This window comes from Aphelocoma coerulescens, chromosome 4, assembly GCF_041296385.1.
Source record: "Aphelocoma coerulescens isolate FSJ_1873_10779 chromosome 4, UR_Acoe_1.0, whole genome shotgun sequence".
NCBI classification, from domain to species: Eukaryota; Metazoa; Chordata; class Aves; order Passeriformes; family Corvidae; genus Aphelocoma; species Aphelocoma coerulescens.
Genome location: NC_091017.1, coordinates 23882401 through 23905800, shown reverse-complemented (window position 1 = coordinate 23905800; position 23400 = coordinate 23882401). Strand labels below are relative to the sequence as shown.

General features: G+C 38.9%; 1 protein-coding gene across 10 annotated transcripts in view; it reads right to left on the bottom strand.

Moving 5' to 3' along the window:
• The window catches only part of BMPR1B (bone morphogenetic protein receptor type 1B), a 258012-nt gene that overhangs the window by 135160 nt on the left and 99452 nt on the right, over positions 1 to 23400 (bottom strand). For all 10 annotated transcript variants that reach the window (XM_069013108.1, XM_069013102.1, XM_069013107.1 and 7 more), the window contains one exon: positions 21599 to 21659. The gene's annotated coding sequence lies outside the window, so the exon portion shown is untranslated. The remainder of the gene's footprint in view (positions 1 to 21598; positions 21660 to 23400) is intronic.

Here is a 23400-nt window from a genome sequence, read left to right as displayed (position 1 = left end):
CATCTTCCTCTTAACCAGCAAAAGAAAGCAGACAATTGCCCTTGTAATTGTTTAGATGCATACAGACACACATCTGTGGAATATATATATACCTAATACAAAGCAATGTGAGAAATTTGGTTAGAATACAGATAGAACTCTATAAAGGCAAACTCCTTTCTAGAAATTCAGTGCAGCACATGTTTAAAAGTTTTAATTCCACCTGAATTACAAACTGTAATGAAAGTGTAATCTTCCTTAAAAAAATGTTTCCTTAAATTTTCCTCCCAAGTTCAAAAATATGAGTTTAGTCATAACTAAAATATCACCAGTTACTTGCAAAGTTTATAGCATCCTTAACAAGCACCTCAGATATTGATTAAACACAGAACAAACAGAATTACTATCACTGAAGAAAACTGGCTTGCAAAAGCAAAGAGGAAATACTAAAACCACAAAAGGTCTCTTCGTTTATAAAGAAGACCACAGGATTCTCCACATTCCTTCAAGGAACAAAGTTTTATGATTCCAGCAAAGTAATCTGAGGGAAAATAGTCTACAGACAGTAAATTGCACACGGCTGCACACATTGTTTTGTTTCTGGAAAATGAAAATCTAAATCAAGTTTTGTGAAATCTGAACTTCAAGCTCCTGTGATTCTGGGTTTCTAGTTTTTTCTCCCTCAACACCTATGTGATTAGTCTGTTCTTGATTATACACTCTGATCTCTTCAGCTACCATGCCATCTCCTCCTTCTCAGGTTTGACAGCAGCAGCGATTTCACTTTTATTTAGGTATGCAAGGCAGATAATCTTACAGGGTTGTCAGTGGTGACTGTGAAATTGTTTTAATAAAACATATCTCAAAAAAATTAGTATTGCAATGCCAGAAGGAATAAAATGTAAAAAAACCCAAAACAAAACAACCAATTTTCTTTCTCCTCCTTCAGAATGCCTCTTTGAAACTCTGCACAAATGCCAAACACCACAATGAATCTCTACCATATTTCATTCATCCTTGCATTATGAGTCACTCTAATAATCTTCACTCATCACAGTGAATTTTATTCAGCTTTGAAGAATTTATCTGTAGGCAACTCAAAGTAAAACAAAATTTGAATTTTTCAAGTTGGCTGCAGCTTTGTGAATCTGTACTGTAACTATTGTTAGCTTTTGCTCTGTCCTAGTTTTGGCCAAGACAGGGTTAATTTTTTCTGGTAGCCAGGAGGGGGGCATGGCTAAAGCCTAGATGTTACTTAATACCTCCTCATTGCCAGGGTCAGGAGTAAGGGACTCTCACTTCCAGGGAGAAGGGTGTTCCTTCTGACAGGAGGAAGCATGATGGGAAAAATGGTCCCTTATTGTTTAAGTGTAAATCATTTCCTTGTATCATACCCTTTGTTATTAATATTGTTACTGTTCCTGTCCATTTTCATATCTCATTGCTGTTTCCAGTTAGTCGTTCTTACCTCAACCCACGATCTTTGCCTTTTGTGCTTTCAGTTGGAGGAGGGAGAGCGAGCGGCATTGTGGTTTTACTGGGATTACTAAATTGGAGAATGCCACTCCTAAACCACGACATGCTCATGAAGCTGATGGAAAACAGACCAATTTAATTTTTAATTTTTGTTATTTTCTTAAATATGCCTGTCCATGATGTCTGTCCCATCTGAGGAATTACAGCATGAAAAAGGTCACTCTCTCAACAATAACTGCTCTACCACATGGGGGCCATGCTGTCATAAGGGCTTCACATGTTCAAGAACAGTTTTCACCCAAGCAGCATTTAAGGGTCCAACCTCACAGAACATTGAATCTACCCAGAGTAATTAACAATACGCTTGAACAGCAGAACCAAATGCTATTTATTTGGTGAAAACACATATGCAAGAGCACTGCACTCCTTGCACATTAATGAATGCATGTACAATACATGGTGATGCATGAACTCAGTTTAGGAGAGTGGCCAGAGGGAACTGCCTCTGAGCTTAGAAGGGATGGGGTGGGAAAAGAACACTGAATGTACAGTGGGCCCTTCTAGAGGTCCATTATTAACTCTCCACCACATTCCTGTTTACAGGAGTGCTCTTGCTCTTTCAGCATGCCATTGCCTACCTTTGACTCTAAGGGTCTTTGTTTCCAAGTAATAAATATTTTGGACTCCAGGGAGCAGACAGGAAGATCATACATGACTCCAAAAAATCCTTTACTGTTGATAGATTATTGTAAGCACTTATTCATTATTACCTGAAATGCTACTGACTGCACACTTAATAAATAGCCTATTTGTTCTTTTCAACCGAAGCAATACTGTAAGAGGACTTTTGAAGAGAAGACCATTAAAAATATAAAGACATCACACAGCAGGTAATTTGCAGAATGTGGTTTCAGTTTTCTGTTCATTGCAGCACAATCAACAAATGCTGCATCAAAATTTCTGCTGCTCCATAAAATTTTTGTGTAGGGCAAGCTACTCATTCCCCTTAAAAATGAGATTTTCAAGAAACAAGGCATTGAGGTGAACTGTAACTACACTTGTGTAGCTTTACAACAACACAGTCTAATAATTTCCATCTTCTTTGTGCAAAACCAGCAGCCTTGGCTCTCCCAGGGAATAAATGTTGCCCTGAAGCACAAGACAAAAAACGAGGTGAAGAGCCCACTTTGCTGCAAACCACCAGCAAGTTGTCAGCTCAAAAGCCATACAACTGAGCATCCCCCCTTCTCCCTTTTTGTTCTTAAAACAAGCCTAATCTCATTTAGAACAAGAAAATATTCTCATTTAAATACACTGCCTTAAGTCAGTCTGTATAAATATTTTCAGCTGCATCCTAAATCATTGTTAATTAGTCACTGCTTTTAAGACCATACTTAACAAACTATGTGCTAGATAACTGTCTCTTAATGGCTACAAGAAGGAAAACAATCACAATTTAAATTGCTTAAAAGGATTCCACACAATTAAGAAGTGGATTAGAAACATATTGTACAGGAGGAAGAGATTAACTGGGAAGGAAGAGACAGAAAGAGAAATATTCAGAACATATGACTGTAGAGTTAAATTTAAAAAAGCACCCGCCATACTCAGCAGTTAATGACAGTTAATTGGAAAGACTGACATATATCAGAGCTAATACTTAAGTGATCCATTCCTATAATAAAAGCAACTATATAATGTATCAGTAACCTTCTATTTCAGTATTAAAAAATCCTGAAACAATAGGATATCCCAAAGTTTCTAAAACGCTTCTGAAAAATATTATGTGCAGAGCTTGTACTCAAGCATAGTAAAACACCTGTAGGAATAATGAAGGGAGAACATGTCTAATAGCACCTGTTTCTTCATGGCATTGTATGCCAGTGTCACTGTAGCACAAGTGAGCACAAATGAACTGAACATTAGCAACAGTGAGTTTACTTAGGTTCTGCAGTCCATCATGTCTTCACTTTATCACTTTGGTTAAAAAAAACACACAGCCATAACAAACAGCAAACAAGTCAAGAGGCCGCATCCATTTCAGCCAGCATTACTTAACGTACGCAGCTATTTTTGAACTTCACCATTGGGCAGCTCACCAACTCAAAGGTGCTGATGGTTTGTTTTCATTTACTGTGAGAGTAAATTATGCCACTTATCTACAAACACATCTCTCGTAGGTGCCTCATTTTATTTCTGGTGTTGGTCTTTGCTGTACAGCTGCATGCCTGCCCTCACAGCTGGATGCAAGCTGCTGGACAGCTACACTACTCACAGCAGAAGGAAAACAGAGGTAATGATATGCAGCGAATTGGGCTTGTTTGAATCAGACTAAATATTTGGATTAGAGTCAAACTCTTTCTATAATACATATTGCAGGCATATGTGTGACAGTCAGAAGACGAGTTCATTGGAGGAGAAATATGACATAAAAGAATAAGAACTACTCCAAATGCATGGGAAAGCCAAACTAACTACCTAAGTGCTTCTCAGACAAATGCAATTGATTCCTTTCTTGCAGTCCTAATAGAATTAGTTTTCTAGTAGAGGTAGTAACCACAGTCTGGCATGCCTCAAGTAGTGTGGAAGCTTTGATGATTTGATCATCCTGATGGGATATTCTCCTTTCCCCAGCTACACTTAACTCATGCACCTTCCTTTTCTTCACACAATGAATGTAGTAATGTAAACATCATTGCAAGATATTCTAATGTATCAGTCCCCTGATTTAAGATTTATTGCTACTGGGACAGATGTTATCCTTGGTTATGTTATCCAGAAAAAAAATCCCACACTGACTCTGCTGTTGACAGCCATAGAACCACACAGAGTTTACACTAATCTAACAGCAACTTTTTCTATAACCTTGTGATAAATCATGTTAACAGCATCAAGACTTCATGGCAAGTTTTGATCCTTCCATGCTGGCAAGCTTCTTTCCTCTGGAAAGCCAAGATTCCAAATGCAGGAGCAACATGGGGCACACTGGGTCTATCCTTGACATGAAATCTGAGTGAGGTCCAAGATGTGCAGTCTCACTTGAGAGCGTTTGACCCACTCTACAGTTAGTTACTGATCCACTTACAGAGATCACATGAAAATTAGAGATTAAGTACCACCACCATTTTGAAATAGGCTTCAAATCAACTTTATATTACACTACTGCTCCTTGTTTTACATTCTCAGACCCTCCCACAAGAAGAATGACTTCTAACCAAAAGATGACTTCCACTTATATAAATGCAAAGTAATTTTAAAAATTACACAACATGAGAAAGCAACTGATGAAACATTGCAAAAGCTGCATTGGCAACAACAAAAACAATTTTAGCACCATCTCAATTACTCTTAAGTATTCACATTATCTAGGAATGCACAGTGTCTTAATTAATGAAAGGCTGCTCTTACTTTTTTTTAAACTAAGTTTCCATGCTTTGCATTGTTGTGGTTCAAGTCTGAAAATGGTAACATATTTCTTTATCGTGGAAAAGGATAATTACTTACAGTATTTTCAGATCAGCCCAATAAATTGTTTGGTCACCTCTGCTGAGAAATAAGATAGCTATCTTTAAGACAAAACTCCAAACTTATTTATTATTTCATATAACCACACAATAGCTGAGGCTTTAAGGCGTCTTGGAGTGAATCTAATGCAGCTATCCTACTCAGAGCAGGGTCACCTAGAGCAGATTTCTGAGGGTTTTGGTTGGATCTTGAACATTTCCAGGGATGGAGACTCCACACCCTCTCTGGGCAACTTTTGCCAGAGTTTGAGCACCCTTACAGTAAAAACTTCTCCCCTCTCCCTTATGTTTAGGCAGAATTCCCTGTATTTCAGCTTGAGCCCACTGTCTTTCCTCCCATTACTGTGCACCACTGCAAAGAGCCTGACTACATCCTCCCTGCATCCTCCTTTCAGATATTTGTACACATCACTGAGGTCCCCCTGAGCCTCCTTGTCTCCAGGCTGAATGGTCCCAGCTCTCAATCCCTCTGCTAGGACAGCTATTCCAGTCCCCTACACACCTTCATGGTGCGTTCATTGGGCTGGCTTCACTATGTCCATAGCTCTCACGTATGAGGGAGCCCAGCACTGGCCCAAGAGCCCCAGATGTGGCTCAGCAGTGCTGAACAGAAGTGCAGGATCCCCTCCCCAACCTGCTGGCAGCACAGTGCAGCCCAGGAAGCTGTTGGCTCTCCTTGCCACCAGGGCTCATTAATGGCTCACATTTATGTTGCTTCCTCAACCTCTTCTATTCTCTGAGTTACTGTTCCATGAATGTCACTCATTCTTCAGTACTGATTATATGGATTTTATTAATTTGAGAATTACCTCATCCCAGTGAAAATTCCTCTCATTAGTCAAACATTAACAAAATCATTTAGTTCAGCAATCCAAAGATTCTTTTAATCTTAAGCTTGGTGTTTTTGTTTTTTTTTTTTTTTAAAGAAAAAAGCTATGGAAAAGGGCAGGTGGATTGACAACAAAAGAATCTTCCAAAATAAGCTATATAAAGACATTGAAAATGCATCTGATCTAAATGATGGGTTAGACAAACAGACAGAAGAAATGAATGGAAAAATTTTCACTGTGTACCACAATTTTTTGGTTGACCACAGATCATAATTTATTCAGTCAGGTATGTGTATTTCCACAATTATTCACAGTCTTGGACTCATTCTCCATCACTCTTCCCAACATGTTTTTGCAAAGGGATAAAATGTAATGAACACAAATCCATGTGTTCTGTTAAATTATTAAAAATGAGACTTCCAAGTTTGAGCAGTCATTGGCTAATTCCTTCAAAAAACAAATTTTTGTTTACAATTTCTCTGCATTATGCCTATATCACTTCCAAACCTTTACTGACTGGTTAGTAACTGAAAAGAATGCCAAAAAAAGAGGGAAACCTATTCCAAGTCCCATTTCACGTAGCTGGAAAGTGATTTTATGACTACACAGCAAGGACAAACAACATGTGGCAAGAAAGCCAATTATGGCCCATGGGGTTAAAAAATGAAGCCGTTGAACATCTCTCTCTCCCTGTAATTATGTAACTGATTAAAAGCTGTGTATCTGTATGTATTTGCTTGTTAACACAAGCAAGCAAATTTTGTCCAGGTATCTGTGAAGCCAGCAGCATAGGAAAGTATGTTTGTGTAGCTTTCTTGCCGCTTAAAAAGCCACAACTAGTAACTGTAAAGAGAATTCAGAATTCTGAGATAGAGTTTATATATATATATATATATATATATAGTTATATATAGTTATATATACAAATACATGCATATCAAAAATTCAAGGGGCATACTACTTGGACCCTCTATATCTCTTTTTCACATAGTTTCTAGCTTTCTTGCATAAACTTACTGTCTTTGTACTTCCAAACATCACAGGAGCTGGGCTGGAATTGGTCAATAGCAATTGAACATTACTAATGGATGGACTTACAGATGTTCATAGCAGTCACAAAATCCTGGTGGGAAACCAGTCTCAGAGGAATATTGTATTAATATCTCACATAGCATTTGAGAAATGTTCAAGCTGTAGGAGTCAAAAGAAATTGGGCACTCAAAAGCGAGTCAAAAAACCTCAAAACAATTAATTGCCTCATCTGTTGTGCCATATATCAGCTTCACAGAACCTCTGACCAAAAACCTGGGTGTCTCATCTCTCCTGCAGCAAACACACATGGCTCAGCCAGATGTGCAGTTTGCAGCTTTGGTTCAAGTGGACAAGAAGGTGTCAGCACAAAAATATTCAGCTGGGAGGAAGAAAGGTGGCATCTTTTAACAGAAAAAAATTGCAGGAATAAAATTAAAATCTTTCAAGAGTATGAAATATCTTGCCTTTTTACTCTTTGTTCTAAGATTGAACACTTTGCTTTGCAGTCATGAGTGTTTCAAAAGCATTAAGACAGTTAACCAAGCCTGACACTCAGCTGGTATTTTTCCTACTGCAAAACACAAGAATAGAGAATGAAAATGCCAGCACCTTCTTTTTAACTTCAAGCCTTAGCTTTAAGGCTTTTTAACTTCTGGGTGACCATGATAAATTTTTAGTTTATTTTCTGACTATGAACTATTTTTCTTGAGGAAAAATGCTTTCATCATTAAACTAAAAATAAAACAGCTCAAAGATTAGCTACGAATAAGCAAAATTCTGAATGAAAATATACTGGTAATGACATACAGTTTAACTATTTTGTCTGGAAAAAATATTTTGAAAAAATGCAGTATGTAAGGAGTCATGTGTTTTTAAAATAAGATAGCATTTCTTAAACTTACAACTACATTTTTCTGCAACCAGAGGCTGAGACGAGAAAAGCAATTTCAGTCACAATATCTTGTGATAGAAAGGTGTTTGGGGTTATTATGTCCCCTTCCAATGAGAGAAAGATATGGAGCCCAAAGGAAAAATGCCAGATACTTAACACAGCTGGAACCAGCAGGTTTCGAATCGCCAGAAAATGTTACTGATTAGATAACATGTGCCTAACTGAACTGACATTAGACAAAAGCACTTCTATCTCCTCTAAAACAAAGAAAGAGATGAGAGAAGAACAGAGAAGAGGTAGCTCCTGGATTATCACCAGAAAAAGAAGGGAAAGATTTAGTCACCCATGATGGAAGAGAAGCAAACTGCCCAGAAGAAGAGGCTCTAAGATTCTTCAGAGGCAGCTGAAGAATTTGGAATGAATGGATTTACTAAGGGAAAAGAGTAACACCAATTAACTTAGCCAGAATTAACATGGGAGAAGAGAGATTTAAAGCATTTAATTCCCAACCAAGAGAAAGGAAGCATGCATAAAGAGTGGGGAAATACTTTAAAGCCCAAGGTGTGCTCAGCTGTGGAAAAGAGTGAGGCTCCTGTGTCTATAGTACAAAGTGATATGAGGATACATGATGGAGAATCCTCAAGAAGAAGAGGAAACATTTTAAAAGCTATCTGAAGAAAAAAAAAAATCTTTGAAGAGTTAGCAGGAGGCAAATATTAAAAAATAGGATTAATGTATGTGTGAAAAAACTCAGCAACTAGAGGCAAGTCCCATCTACTAACTTATGTGGAGAAGAAAAAAGAAAGGAATATTGCTCCAGCAGAGAAATGAAGCTAACTGCTAAAATCTAGAAATGAAACATTTGTCAAGGGGATACGGATAAGGACAAGAGATAAATTTTGCGAGACTCTTCTTGGAAAAAGTTAAAATAATATGAGCTATATTTACCTTTCACTTATCAAAGAGAACAAATTCAGTGGATTTTATTTCAGTCTTCACAACCTTCAGAGTAGTTACATGAAAACTCATGTGTAGTTGCAAACCAAGCAGATTCCATGCCAACCTCACTGGTCCCTCAATTTTTGATGCTTGTATTTTATCATCACAAAGCCATTCAGATTCAACAGGCTGGCTTCCAAGCTATGACATCACCAAAATAATTAAATATTATTTATTATTATTAGCCTAGATTTGGCAAAAGTCAACAAGACTACACTACGAGTTACATATATTAGAAATTCTATCTTTGAATTGCTACCACACATGCCTCAAATTATGTTCAGGGAGGCACCAGTTCCAGCATTCAGAGTCCCTGTACACATTACACTGCAGTGTAATTTACAGCAGACCTTGCACATTAAGCTTTCATGGTGGTAGCTGTGTGTTACACTACTTTTTAAAGAGAGATTTGGATGACACTGATTTGTCCCACATACACAGACCTTACACCTACCTGCCTGTGTTAGTGTCTCTGCTCTGCTGATTCAGGTCACGTCTTCTGTTTCTCCCCTTGACTTTTCTTGGCAAAAGGTGCCATTCATTTGCTTTTATCAGACTTTCACCTTATATTTTGGCATGTCACCATATTTATCAGTATTCAGCTCCTAATCAATACTTCACACTATAATTACATTGTTTTGCTTCTCCACCATTGTGCACCAACACACTGTGCTTTAATCAAGGCTTGAAAACAACCTATCCACCAACTCAGCTAGCCAAATGCCAAAGTGTCTCCAGATTTTCAGATTTCTTTTGGCTGCAAAATGATCTTCCGAACACAAATGGGCAGTAAACATCATAGCTGGTTTCTCATGTTTGCAAGCAAGTAAACAGTTTTTTGGATACCTCTTCAGCTGCAGAGATGTGTGCCAAGCTGCAGCAGCTCATGGCTGTTCATATGAACCATGCATCAAGAGCATCAAGAAATAGCTGCCTGCAAGGATGGAGCAGCAATGAAAACTGCTGAATTCAAAGCAGAAGGATGTCTTCCTCCTCTTTGCTACAGAACATTAGGATTTAGGCTCTTTTCAGGAAAATTTGTCACATCCTACCAGAATGCTGATGTCAAGGATAATCCCACCCTGACACTCATTGCACTCACTGTAGTCCTGTGGCAGTACAGCCAGAAAAATCCTAGTACTTGCTGGTGGGAAGGGAGAAATTCAGCACATGTAACTTGAGAAGGACTCAGAAAATCAGTCTGTTGGAGGGACAGAGGTAAAAGCTGTTGAGGCTAAAGGCTTTGAAGTTACTTAGTGATCTACAGGAGGAAGTGGACCACATCACACCAACTGAGACCAAACAAGGCATATGCCTTTCTTCTGGAGGCAGAAGAGTAAGGGACACAACACATGGCATGAAAGCAGCATCTGACAAAACACACTTCTCTCTTTTTCTCCCTCACACCTTTCTTTCCTCTCTCATTTTTGGTCTACATGTAGATTTAACACAGAGGCATCCAGGCATCCCTTTTTTTCATGTTCAAATCCAAGTCCTCATCAGTCACTGCTTCCGAACACAATAGGAAGAATGCCAGACCAACTATTTTTCGCTCTGGCGCTTAGGCACAGGCTACATTTTTCAAGCCCTGGCTTCAGCCTCACTCTCTGGTCCAGTTCCTTGAGACAACACGACAGCTCACTCACACCTCATTCTGCAATGTGCAGAGAGAACTATTTGTTCTCTTGCTGCAGGGGCGTAAAAGCCAAACTGTCTTGGGACTCCAGAGCAGCCCAAGGCTCTCCCTGCAGCTACAGCCTTCAGCAACAGCTGGCATTGCTACAGCACGATAAAGGCATCGAAGATGCCTAAGACAATTAGACAAATTGATGGTCTTGCTACTGAACTTTGGTGCTTTAATAATATTTATTGCTTGAGAAGAGATTAATCCTTCCAAGAAGGGTAAAGGCACTACAGTTATCACACATGGTTTGGTGCAGACAAAAGACTGCTCTGCACGTTACTGCCCACCACAGTGAGGAGACACTGAGCAAAACACAACTAAGAGGATGTCAGCTAAAAACCAGCCCAAGTAAACAAGGCATCTTGGAAACAAAGGCATCTTGGAAACGGAGGAGTGGAAAGGCAACAGCTCCACTGATTTCACTGTGTCCCTGTGGAAGGACTTGGGAGTACCTTGAGCCTGATAATCTGCATGCCCAAGGGCACCCGCACAGCCTCCTGGCATTGCAACCCAATTCCCCTCAGTGAGTCTGAAAGCAGCATTTGTCCTTGTATATTGTACAAGAAAGCTGAGTACTCCTTACAGATTCCCTGTTCCCACCCCACAGCAGAGAGAGGTTTTCTTTGACCACTATTCGACAGTCCACTGGTACAAGATCTAGTCCCCAAAAGTCATTCAATAAGCAGTTTTCCTTCAATCTGTGCTAATAAAACTATACAACACTATAAACATTTTCCACAGTGGACTCCAAGATGTTTGGTGCTCTAGCTGGAAACACTGCTCCTCTTGTTTTTACATTACAGCAGATTCCTTTAGACACACTTCCTCTCAAGCCACCGAATATTTTTGTCTTCTATTTTCTGCAAGGAGAGCCCTAGAAACCTTCTGAAATCTAAGCAAGAGACTTATGACCAGCTATTGGGTGAGTATTATCATTACAGACCTAAGCATATTACAAAATCAGACTCATCAGAAAAGCAGAGCAATGGCCAGGAAAAAATTTTCCCTTTTGTAACCGTTCCAACACACAGGCTTGACCACACCAGGAAGATCAGCACCAACAGGAGCTACAGGACCCACATCTCTCAAGTGAGGAGAAAGAAACAGACTCCATAGAGGGCAAAATTTCCTTTCCACCAAAAATGAAAGCTAAAGCTAAAGCTAAGGAAAGGAATAAACCAACTACTCTGACAAGCTTTGTCAGTCAATGACTAAAAAGTCATCTTTTTAATTGAACATATTATCCCTTTCTACCCCATTTCTGAGAAGTGCAGGGCAGGTAAAGCAGGAGTAAAAGTAGGCCATACAAAATCCAGTAAAGCACCGTGCCCATGCTGCTGCAGGCTTTTCTGTTAAAGGGCTGACAGAAATGCTCATGTTTTGATTGAGCAAAGTTTACAGGGAGAGGCAATATCTTTTATTAGACCAACTGATACAGTTGGAAAAAACAGACAAGCTTCTGGGCACAGGAAAGCCTTTCCTGCACTGTCCTGAAGGAGGATTTGTTTGTCTGAAGTATCTGTTTTTTCCAACTATATTGGTTCATCCAATAAAAGATATTACCCCTCTGTGCAAACTCTGCTGCCCTCACCGGTCTTTGAATATCATGGCTGAAACAGCAATACTATTACAATTACTTTAGTACTGATGATTTGCAGTACAGACTTCTGCATTTGGTCTAACAGGCATCAACTGATATCACAGAGAAAAGGCTGCCATTTTTAAAAGCAATAGCTCATTATAGATTATACTCATTGCCAACATGGGCCAGTGTCAAGCTGATGGTGATGAAGACTGAAAAAAATCCCCACTCCAAAAATCGTTCCAAGTCCTGTTATTACCAATCATCTCTGGAAATGACACTTTCACATGTGACCTACACCCTAAAGGGTTTAATCATGAGGATACACATTTACATAGCAGAAAGGAAAACACGGAAACCAGTAAAGCCTTTCAAGCACTGCGGGCCTCAAGGAAGGCCTTTGTGTCTTCCGCACTTTGATGTTCTGAGTACTTCTGGTGGAACAGGTGAAGCAGCTGACTGACCTGCTGCATGGGCAGGCACTTCTGCTGGGAGATGCAAAAATACCTGAAAGATCACATTCAGCTTATTAAGACATACTTTTCTTTGCATAGTCCACCACTGAGTTTAGCACAAATCTAACTGAAAAAGCATTTGTACGGCAAATGAGAAAAATCAGTTCTTGCCCTCAATTTAAAACACACTGTTATTTATTATATAACAGGCCATATTTAAATACCCCTCACTGCTCTCTATGCTCTCTCACAGGTGAGCATATTCACTGCAAGAAGGGTGTCAATAAGAAAGCCAGTTAAGCAATTTTTAATTTAATTACATTTTTTGGACATTTGCTATTACTAAGACATATTCCGAGTTTTATTTCAGACATCTATGAAGCAAAACGTAAAACATTTTCCATGACATGTCTGAAGAATGGAAGAAATTTATTTTACAGATTTGTTTGCATTCAAATTACAAATGAATGATCCATATTACTATTTGACTCAGTGGTGTAACTATAGATTAACTACATTAATTTCAGTGGAATTTCTCCACAGTTTTGCTTTGCCACACAAACCAGAACGGATGTGGTAATTATTATAAAATTCCATGAGATTTTATATATTGTGGTTCATACGTATCAATGACTGCAAAATTGTTTTTCACCACAAAGTGTTTCATCTCTACAGGATGGTTGATGTTTTGCATTTTTTAAATAAAAAAAAACAGCTACAAAATAGATTTTTTTTTTAAGCAGAATTTTTATAAGCTGATCTGGCAAATATTTATCTCTGACATATATTTAAAACCTATTAATATATATTTATGCAAATATCAATTATTCTCTTGAACCTTCTTTTGGGGGCAGGAAGTGGAAAAACAATTTTCTAAAGAAGTTTATTTACAGAAATGAACTAATAAAACAATCCACAGCCTGACTGTACACCTGAAATAAGCCAGACTGACCAGAAATGCAATACCAGAAGACTGTAGTTTTGAAAACGATATAGGGGTTGAGAGAAGGGGAAGGAAGAAAGTAATTTCTGCATCCTTTAAAAAAGAAAAACAGTAAGCTAAAATCAGTACCAGTAAGTCCCTACAGCTTTCCCCATATTGGGGAATTTTAGGGTAATGAGAAGACTTTTACCTCAAAGCAGAAGTGGTATGACAAGAACTACAGTCTCAAAATACTTTATACATAACATGCTGTTTCTTCACTTTGCTTTATAATTACCTGCAAAAAGTAACTGAAAATGAGACACACATTTTGCTCCACTGAATATCAGACTTTTACACTCATTTCAATGCAAACAAGGAGATGACCAAAAAAAATGAGCTTCAGAAACTGTCTAACGTTGGAATAAGACTGCATTTTTGTTAACCATGCCACCCTGGTGTGAGCTGACCTTCAAAAGAGCTTGTGTGGTTTGAAGCTGTCTTCCCATCCAGGGTGTGGTACAGCCCAGAAGCCACAGATATCAACCATTAGTTGCTCAGTACCACGGTGCATGAAACATTCCAAGGGATAACCTTAGATTTTTTCTGTAGGCAACACACATTATATACTCAGTGTTGGTTTAGACCTTCCATGGTTATGGAAGGTCTATCATGTGTTCTATCACACCTGGGCTAATATTTTTTTAATATTATTCTTGTAATATTGTAATATTAGAATGAATACTATTTATGTATTATGTGCTTTCAAGACTGCTTGAGGACATGAATGGAGAACAGGTCAAGCAGCCTCTCATGAAGTCCTTAACAGATGAAGAAGGGTTTGTAACCGATAATTGCCAAAAGGTATTAGTTATTTTGTTCATGAAGTTATTTCTCTACATGCTCTGCAGATCAGGCACCATTTGATGAACACCACAGACAGGAGCAATGTAGCCCATCCTCATCTAACTTCTGATTGCAAGGTTAGTATTGATTTTCTGTGAGCACTTTTCAGTCAGCTCACAGCTACACACCTGGCACACAGACCACCTCCCTGCTTCACTGTCATAGGTTAGCAAGCATAGTCCCGGAAGGGATGTCCTTGCTAAGGGGTGCTTACAGCTTCCTCTGGGACCTGATAGAACCTATCAGCTGGCCAGTTTGAATATGGACAATTCTTTAAGCCACTTAAAGCTGTGACCGCCTCTGTGATCCACACTTAAGAATAGACAAACTCCCCCCCAAGCTCTCTCTCGTTTCCGGCGCTGGGACAGGTGGCTGCAGGCCCCGTGCGGGGGCCAGCAGGCCCGACCAGGCCCTGCTTGGGCCAGGCCGGGCCGGGCCACGGCCAGCCTGGAGCCATGGGCCTGTTCCAGCCATGGAACCCCCCCCACTGCCTTGCCGTGGGCAGCCGGAGCGGCTCGGAACCCCCCCCTCCACTGCGGCCGAGATTCAGCAAAGCGGCACCTCTGTCCGGCAGAGGTCAGGTGACCAACTGCGATAAGCCACATTCCAGCTGCAAGGCCGAGGTGAGATTAACCCTTTTATTGCTGTGAAGAACTGAAAACCTGAGGGAAGAGAGAGGAGATGCTTAAAGCTGAAAGTCTGTTGTGAAGCTATGATATATCAGAGTATCCCGTTGTAATTTCATGAAGATATGGGGGGTGGAGTGTTCAACTCATAAGCAGAAGCACCTGCGCTGAGATAGGCAGATGCTGACGCAGCTGTAATTTCATGAGAAGTTTGGACAGAGAGAGATGAACCAGATGAACCAGATGAGGACTTTTGCTCCAAAGAGGAAAGGAGAAAAACCTCAATTCCTAGAGATGCTTCCAGAGATAGTCTTAAAGATGAAGATGACCCTTTGCTCCCAGGGAAGGAGAAGGGCCTCTGTTTTTTTTTGTTTCTGAACAGCTCAACCTTAAAATTGTACCCCAGAAAACTTTCAAGAGTGGACCCTCGAAAGCAGTTGTGGGAAAAGCTGCAAGTCGGGGGAAGGGACTCACATCGTAAGCAGAGAGACTCCTCTTCCTAAATGGACTGAACAATATTTGGAAGTGGGTGGCTGTCTCGGTGTGATACTGTTTTCATAGCACGAGCAAAAGGAGACTTCTCTTTCTAAATGGACTGAACAAGGTTATTATGGAAGTGGTAAACAGACTGAACATCTTAAGGGTTGTCTTTACATTGTCAGTGGGAGAAGGGAGGAAGGTGGGGGGAGGAGGAGAGTTCTAAAGGTGGTATAATTTTTTTTTTCTTTTCTTCTTTTAGGTCTGTTAATAAACTTCTTTATATTCATTCAAGTTGGTGCCTGCTTTGCATTTCTCCTAATTCTTATCTCACAGAAGATAAACAGTAATGAGTATTTTAGATCAAACCACTACATTCACAAAGAAGAAAGGTTCTTAGTTGCTGCTTTTTTTTCCCCACACACAGGAGAAAATACACAGGTGACTTATTTTCAAATGGAGGAAGAAGGCACTCCAACAGACACAGGACTGAGATAACAGCATTAATGGATGATGAGCTGTCTCCTGGCCATGTCACACTCTAAGACTTGTCTGGCCTCTAAATCAGCCACACAGTGTTGTGTGTTTCTATTCAGAGCCATGGAAAGGATAGGTTTTCTTTATACCTGCTGTTTTTGTTGTGTCAAATGCAGCTACTGAGGCATGAAACATAGCAGATGTCATGGTTGGTTTGCACAAGTTGTCTAAAAGATACTAAAACTCCAACTGAGGTATTCCAGATGGCACACAATGGATCTAAAGGTCCACACCCCTCTTTGACACCTTTCAGCTATTTACAGTATTTACAGATGGAGCAAGATAGAAAATTACGTGTACCAACAAGATGGATGAATTCCTAGTTCTATTTAATATTCCAGGCTCCATGTTAAGTGGCCTCTAAGCTATCCCTGAATGCCACACTGCACGGAGAAACAAGGAATAAGTCTGCTTGACCTGAACTGGAAAGAACTTTAAAACCTCTATGTACAGTCTGCATAAGAATATTAGGGAAAAAAAAAAATACAATAAAATTCTTCATGCAAATTGCCATCTGGTCCAGGAAGCTGAGCACAATACTGTTTTCATCATCTTTAATGATGCACAGTTTAGTTCATGAGGAGGGGGGAAGGAAATGGGACCAACCTTTGACCAGTATGACAGCAGCATAAGTAATCCCTTATTGCATTATGAAATGATTCATACATGGGGACCTGTTACATTACTGGCCTGTTAACAGTATCACAGCTCCTTACTTTGACTTTTTTTCATTTTGTTTTACATCAGACAAGCCTATTGCTGTCATTTGTAAAGAACAGAATAGCTGCTACAGTTTTAATATCAAACACAGGAAAAAATACACAGCAGCTGTTCATATTTTCTAGGAAGTCTGTTACAGTAATGATGTCATGGAAAAAGGCTGGAATCTATTAAAATGGATCAGACAGGCAGGCCATTCAAAGCCTTCAAACAATACACATATACAAGCTGCACTATATACCTTACATTAAAATAAAAACAGGCAAATAGTGGAGTTCTTTAAAAATATTGAGATCAGGCAATTAAGGTAATTTCATAGATTGACTTCAATAAATTCAGTTTACTACTGAAACCACCCAATAAAGCAAAATACAAAAGCTACAATCAGCTCACTGTCAATTAAGCTCACTTTCACCTATAAAAGCATTTAAATCTATTTTTAAATCACTGGCTCAAGCTACATAGGAACAAAGAAGCTCTCCCAGAAAAAGAGCAGCAGTGGATAGTTTGAAAACTAGTGATCCAATTTACCTTGTGTTTTTCCACACTCCACAAAGTCAACTATAATATGACACCAAATTTTGAATATTCTGGGTTACTCTGATGATGTAAAGGGAATATATTACAGACAAAGCATTATAAATCCGAGATCAAGTTAAAAAGACATTCTTAAATTTTTTCCTTTTCAAACCATCAAATAGATTTTGTACCTGCTAATTATAAAATACCAGGTACAAAAAACCAAAATCAATGAAAATACATCAAGACTCAAAAAATTAATGAAACTACAAATTGGTTTAAGGTGGCAATTCCGTCAAGTCATCTGAAAAAATCTGTTTGATGACAACCCTAGTCAGTTTTGCACAAGCTATACTGCTCTCAGTATACTCCACATTCAGCTACATTCAACATTATTACTACAGCTACCTCTAAAAAAAAAAAAAAAAAAAAATTAAAACTTACTATCAGAACTCCAATCCAAAATTCAAACTTCTAAGAAGAATTAAAACCCCCAGAAAACAATGACCCAAACTTCACAGACACTTGATGCTGAGGCCATTAAACACCTCCTGCTGCAACTGGGTATGTATGAACAAATTTGGGTTCACATAAGTTGAGCTGCCAGACCTTATCCCCACTATCCTGCTCACATTTCCAGTCCCAGTAAAAGGGGGAGGTGATGCATGCACTAAAAGCAGTAGGTTTGGCACGCAAGTGGCTCCGTGCCCTTCACTAAAGGCTCAAAGGATTTGAGCTAGGGTACGATAAAATGAGTCTGAATACCTTATCTTAGGCACCCCACAGTGTTCATAAATTTTTACTTTAAGCTGTTATTGGATATAATAAAATAGCATTAACATTTCAGATGAAGATTCAGAGCAGCTTATAAACTATTCAGTGATTAATGTTCTTGTCTCATGTTTTCAATTTTCATTGCTAGTGGAGGTCATATGTTATGATGTCAGCTTGAATCTAGATTTCCACTTTGAGCAAATTTAATTTAAATTATGATCCTAAGGCATATGGTAAAAACGGCTTAAAAGTTCTATACTGACTAAATTTATTCACTCTGCTAACAGGATAGATTTCACATTCTGGTGCCACTTATTCATCAAACAAACACAATTTGGGTGGATGGTCCCAGACAGTAAGGATGCCACAGGTTGAATGTGCAGGAGCAGAACTCATCTATACCAAGATTTAACAGCACCATTGCCATCCTTGAGTGCAGGGGTTTGCAAGACTCGGACAATAATAGGAAATTAATCAAATCCCCAGAGCATGACGTAAATTGAATCTGCCAAAAGGATTCAGAAGGAGGAAGAACAGAAGTCTTAAAAGAGATCTGAGCTGGAGGAAGGCTCGGGGCACATTTTCTTTAGGAGCTAGTGGGATGGAGATGTTTCATGGGGCCTCTCATTAGTAAGACACTCACCCCTTTATTCTGCCATGTTCATCAGACTGGACAATTCCTCACCAAGTTGCAAAGAGAAGTTTTATGAAACAGCTGAGATCAAAGGACAGTTGCCAGTGAAGACAGTGCTCTGCTCTCCTCTGCCCATCCCACCCTCCTAGCATTTCCCTTGGACTATCACTGCCTTTCTCATGACCCTGTCTGTGACACCAGCTTACAAAGCTAAACCACTTGAGAGTTACCTTGGTCTTCTTTCTCTCTGGTCCTTGCTTCCCAAAAGAAATAGGTTTCAGGTGGCTTTGTGCTCCCTAAGACAACTCACTACAAGCTGAAGTAAGAGACAGCTCAATAATCTGAGTGGTTTCAAGCCCAGGGTATAGAGCAACAATTTTCTCCATATTGCCATATCCTTTTCTCAGGTGCATTGGTTCCATGGGAAACATTAACAAAAAATTATTTCAGATGAAGTTATTAGGTTTGATGTTATGGCTTATTATTATTTCTTCTTACCATAGAAGAAATATGCATGGAATAACAATAACTAATTTAAAGTCCTTCTCAAAGCAAAACCAAGCTTAAATGGGTTTTTCAGGTATGCAATGCATGAAGCACCAGAATTATTATTGCTTTTTTTCTATCATTTATTACCGATTTTTTCCAGTAATAAATGGTAGTGCAGGTATACAAATTGAATATTTCTATTCAGCCTTTGAAATACAACAATTTCTTATATTGGTAAAGCGGTGGCAGAAACAACCACAACAACTCACTGGAGCTACTTCAACCATCACATGAAGAAGGGCATTCACAATTTACGTAGTCCCTAAAACTTCAAAGCTCAATTTGAATTGGTCAAGTGTTAAAAAAATTACTGCTAAAAGAGTGGACAATCTTCTGTAGCATTTTACAGCCAGATGCCTATAGTGCAGCACATGCCAGCTCAAATGTTTTGTATTACACAAACATAATTCCCAAAACAAGGAATAGTACAGGAATTACATGCAGAAAGCATGGACCCACTCATGGGGTTTTTCTGTGTTTAAGTTACTAAGGCAATTTTTTTCCCCCAAAATGATTGAACTGACTAGGAACATCATGTAAGATGTCCAAGGTACCCCCTTCCTCCAGGGAGGCATTTAAGCACAGAGTAATCCAAAACCCTTCAAAAGGTCTTTAGTGTGAAGCAATAAAGCCATTTACATCTATGCAGATATACAACCAAAAGTGATGTGTACATCCACACAATTACATTGGTTCTATTATTATCTTTGTACTCATTTCAGATTCAGGCAGATAAATAACTAACTTGGATACTGTAGAAGCAGGAACAGCATTTGCTATCATGTAGTTAAATATGGTGAATAGATTACTAATCCTACAATGCTTCAAAAAAACAACATTAAAAAAAAGTTCTTTGTTAAAGGAAATATTTCTAAACTCAGCTTAAAACATTCTTGAACAGATAATAAAAAGATTCATTTTCTACAAGAATGGGAGGACAACGCTTTGGGACAGAATGCAGAAAATTAATAGCATTTTAACGGTCCTAAGAATACTTATATACCATGTTCCTATATAAATAAAGATTAACATAGAAAAGATTATGCTTAATTAATTTGTTTAGTTTATAATGTTTGGAAGACAACACAGCTTTTTATTTTTTTAATACCTCCATGCAACTTACTGGCATTTTAATGTTAGCACATCCATTTTTATAAGAAAAAGCTACAACTTTATTTTAAACTTAACAGGCATTCATTCTTTTTCCTTTCAAAATCTAGGTATAAGTAACAAAGCACCAGAGTCTTATAAATTTTCTAACACCAAATGGAAATTAAGTCGTGAAATTGCTTTAGGAAAAGTTCCAAGAATGTAAACCCAAAGGAACTTCAACCCAATTTCTCAACTTCAGGCTCTTTATGACACTGAGGCAAGGTAAGAGAATATGGTTCAGTCAGGAAGTGCTATCTGCGTATGGAAAAATGTTTAATTCTCCAGTTTCAACAACTTCCAGTATTGTGTTTATAAGCTCTAAGATGAAATAGATGTATACAAAAGGAAGAAATTGAAAGGATGGCAAGGGCTCTGTAGGTTAAACAGCTCACAAAGTTTTCATCAGTGGTCTGGAAAAGTGGATTGACCATTCGTAACTTAAAGGACATCCTCATATATTTTGTAAGCATCTATCAAATATTACTCTCTCCTTTACTTGGGATCAAGTGAACTGCTTACCTGCATTGTATCAGTTTGCATTAGAAGCAAAAAAATGCACAACTCCCCCCCTCCATAATGTGATAAGGTATAACTGCTCACATTTTGGTTTTATATTAGCTCTGATTATACGGCTTTACAACACCATCCCCACCAAAGTGGAAGTTTTCCCATTATAAACAGAGTAATTATTTAATCTTTCAACAATCTCCTGAAAAGACTCAAATCCTTTTTCCTTAAGCACAAGGCAGGAGTTTTAACAGATTGTTTAAACAAAGAGCTGCTGATTTTTTGCTCAGCAGATCTACTTCTTGTTTACCCCAGGGGAGACATCAGTCAATGAATGACAACTTAACTTGCTGGGCACGCAATTATTTAGCAATAACCCCAAGGGAACTGGGGACATTTCCTGAACAAGAGTTTAGGTCTCCCAGTGCTTATCTGAAAATATGAGACAGACAATGACAAGCAGCCTGCACCAGAGTCATGCTGCCAACACCTGGTGTCAGTGTGCCCATTACTTCCAGCCACTTTCTCAACTGGCTCCCATTTTTCTGTCAGAAGACAATTCTTCACAAATCCCTTCTTGATAGACATCCTAGGTACTAAGCAGTCAAAATACTAACATCATTCAAACTTGAGAAAGACATCTGTCTTTCTCAAATATCCTGCTTACTACAGCTTGTATCACTGTGAGCACCTCAAATGATATTTCTTCAGCTTTTCAAAGTGTAGTTCATGAAGAGCAAACAATTCTGTGTTTACTTTATGATGGTGCTTATTAATAACAATGGTCTTTATAAAAAGAAAATTACTTAACTCAGTTCTTACCGATAGAAATCCTGATTTTCAAAAGTATTCTTGTCTCACAGTTTAAGTAAGATGGTATAATCTGCAACAGAGCAGAAAAATAAATCAATGACATATGATATTGTATATTTAACATAAGTTTTAGAATTCAGTCACACTTGAGCAAACTGACAGATGAAATTCTAACTATTTTCATGGTGTGGCACATATTTTATGTGGCACATACCAAGCAGCAATTGTACAATATTGCATATTCATACTAATAATGAGTGCCTTTTTCCCTTCTCAGTGTTCCTGCTCAGACATGGAGATGTTAGAGGTTTTATCTACCTCCACGCATTACTCATAACACTCATGCTGTGGTTAGATAGATTAAATAGTTAAGGTCCTGCTGATACTGTATTTCTTGTCACTAAACACCCCAATCAATTGAATTAGGTGCTTTAGGAAGAGGTGCATGACTGGGCCAAGATGCACTCAACTCCCATTAACTTCTAATGGGCTCTTCAGTAAAAACATGCAAAAAAACCCCCATACTCCCTAAAAGTATGGATCTGATTACATCCCAGTGAATGCTCAGGGAAGCCTAATTATAAATTAACACCTGGAACTGCAGCTAAACAAAACACTATGAGCCCGAGTTTCTACTGATCAAAAAAGGCTCCCTGTCCAAAAAGCAGCAGCCACACTGCAAAACCATTCCAGTCAAGACAGCCCACACTTGTATGCGCCATCTCTCACTGAGGGCAGAAGCTATGGGCTCTAACCTTTCACACAAGATGCTGAAAATACTGCTAGGTGTCACAGCCAGTTACATCTACTGCTCTTTCATCTGCATCTAGTGCCAGACTTGGGCCAAGTTTTTCATTTATTGTTCACTGAGGGCTCTTTGAGGACTTGATTTTACAGAGAGACTGACAGAGTCAGACCAAGAAGCTTTGTTTAAGAAACAGTCTAAGTGAACATCTGCAGAACTCAGATAATTTTTTCTTTCCTAGTTTGGGGTTTGGTTTTGTTGTTTTGTTTTTGCTCTTCAACTAACCTACCTAGGGTCAGCATGAGCTGCCTGTGTTCTAGGAGAATTTGCTGGCATAACCATCATGAGGAGATTATGCCTAGCCTACCTAAACAGTACAGCCCTGAACCAAAAGCCAGCAGAAGAGAACAGCAGCAACACTATTTCACTGCTCAAGTATCTGAAGGCCCCGGTGTTAAGCCTTTGTTCTCTGTGCTGGTTCTCCAAGCTGGACAGGCAACCACAAGCCTCAAATTACACCCATTGATCCAGAGAAACTGAGGTGGTATTCAGTTTCAGGTCTGCAACGTGCACATTGACCTGCCTGTTTGTTGGCCTAAACAATGAGATTTCAGGAAATGAGGAGCTTGCACTTTGTCCGAGTCTCGTTTTTGGAAAGGGGGATCTCTGTCTCGGAGGCCTAGGTTGGTATGGGAGGAAAGCATAATATCTGGACCCAGGCACTTCCCCTGCATTCCTTCACTGAGCGAGTTTCTGCTTCTAATTCAACATGACCAAAATCAAACACAAACCTAGAAATGGGAGGTGGTCTCAACTAGCTCCAATTCGTTTAGCACAATGTTTTTGTTACCTCTGGTAAAACTGGAAGATGTTTGTAGGAAGGAGACAGGGGGATTACAACAGTTTGTTCAGTAATGTTTTACAAACACACATTCCCACATTTGGAAGACTTCGTACAGTCCATCAATACAAAACCAAAACCTAACCATTTGCAATAAAAAAATATATCATTTATATGGAAATTTGAAAAATTCACGTAACGCAACATTAATAAGATCCACAGCAA